Raw genomic sequence first — 1,886 nt, 5'->3', positions numbered from 1 at the left:
GCATGATGAGTTCATAACTCATAAGGATGATTACATATGGTCCCTGGCCTTGGATAATTGAAAAATTAGATGAAGAGAGAAAACAAATTAGGGTTGACTGCTGAACTTGGTGTCTTAGACTTTTATGTGTGCCAATCCCTGGCTTGAAATTAGTACTTAGCTTTTCCTCTCAAGGTTAGTAGGCTAGTGCTGTCTCTACCACTTCAACCACAGCTTCAGTTTCATCTTTTTCTTTTTTTGGTGGTTAATTGCTGTTGAGAGTCTCATGGGCCAGTCTCAAAATGGAGGTAAAACCTGCCCAGTCACCCCTAGCCCGACTCTAGCTGTCACCCACTGTCGCTGGTGGGGGAAGGAGGACCATGATCAAAAGGAAACAGAGCAACCGAGGATGCTGTTTGTTGATTGTATGAGCTTTGAAACTACAGACGATAGTGGAAGAGAACATAGTGAGAAATGAGACACACAGATTGCATGGTAATGAGAGCTCCTCATGCAAAATGTTCCAGGGGCTTCATTTTTGTGACTTACTCTTGTGTTGAAAGGTGGATGTGGAAGGCAGTGTGTGCTGGACCTCACAACGTTGATGGGTGTGCTGTACAACCTAAGAGAGCAGTTTCTAGAGATGATTCTCTGAAGCCAGGAGCCCATCTAACAGTGAAAAAAAGTGTTGGTGGGGTTAACAAAGACCCAGAAGAACATAATTTGAGAGACTATTTTGAAAATGATGGCAAGATTGACACCATAGAAGATACAGAAGGCAGACAGAGAGGAAAAAAGAGAGAATTTGTATTTGTAATTTTTTTTTTTTGGCCAGTCCTGGGCCTTGGACTCAGGGCCTGAGCACTGTCCCTGGCTTCTTCCCGCTCAAGGCTAGCACTCTGCCACCTGAGCCACAGCGCCCTTCTGGCTGTTTTCCATATATGTGGTGCTGGGGAATCGAACCGAGAGCTTCATGTGTAGGAGGCAAGCACTCTTGCCACTAGCCATATTCCCAGCCCCTATATTTGTAATTTTTGATGATCATAATACAGTTGATAAAATTGTCCTTCAGAAAAACCACACTAATAATGGGCATAATTGTGAAGTGAAAAAGGCCCTTTCTAAACAAGAGATGCAGTCTGCTGGGTCACAAAGAGGTCTTGGAGGTGCATCTGGCAACTTTATGGGTCACAGAGGAAACTTGGGGTGGGGGTGGGGATGATTTTGGACATGGTGGTAACTTTGGTGGAAAAGGAAGCTATGATGGTGCAGGTGGTGACAGCAGAGGTAGCTATGGAGGAGGTTATGGTGGATACAATGGATTTGGACGTGATGGTGGCAACTATGGTGGTGGTCCTAGTTTCAGTAGTAGAGGATGCTATGGTGGTGGTGGGCCAGGACATGGAAACCAAGGTAGTGTGTGGTGGTAGAGGTGGGGAGGATATGATGGTTAAAATGAAGGTGGAAACTATAATGATTTTGGAAACTACAGTGGACAACAGCAGTTCAATTATGGACCCATGAAGGAGGGCAGTTTTGGTGGAAGAACTTCTGGCAGTCGATATGGTGGTGGTTATGGGTCTGGTAGGGGAAGTAGTAGATACGGTAGCAGAAGGTTTCCAAAACAACAGAAAAATGGCTCTAGTTCTTAGTAGGAGAGAGAGCGAGGAGTTTTCAGGAAAGCTCCAGGTTACCTTGAGACAGTTGTCCCAAATGCATTAGAGGAACTGTAAAAATCTGCCACAGAGGGAATGATGATACATAGTTCAGAAAAGTTACTACAGCTTAAGCAGGAAACCCTGCTTGTTCAAGTCTGTCACAGCCACGGATTGCAAAATGTGCAGCTATTGATTAAAAGCAATATAATCTCAATGAGATGTACATTCCCAAGTTCTTTTATCCATTGT

At 44.3% G+C, this 1,886-nt stretch overlaps 1 pseudogene; it reads left to right on the top strand.

Annotated features, from left to right (window-relative positions):
• The first annotated feature begins 265 nt into the window (after window positions 1-265).
• Window positions 266-1,631, top strand: LOC125344124 (annotated as a pseudogene).
• Window positions 1,632-1,886: the final 255 nt, after the last annotated feature.

This window comes from Perognathus longimembris, chromosome 28, assembly GCF_023159225.1.
Source record: "Perognathus longimembris pacificus isolate PPM17 chromosome 28, ASM2315922v1, whole genome shotgun sequence".
Taxonomy (NCBI): Eukaryota; Metazoa; Chordata; class Mammalia; order Rodentia; family Heteromyidae; genus Perognathus; species Perognathus longimembris.
Note: the sequence above shows the minus strand (reverse complement) of the source record. Positions and strands in the feature narration are given on the sequence as shown.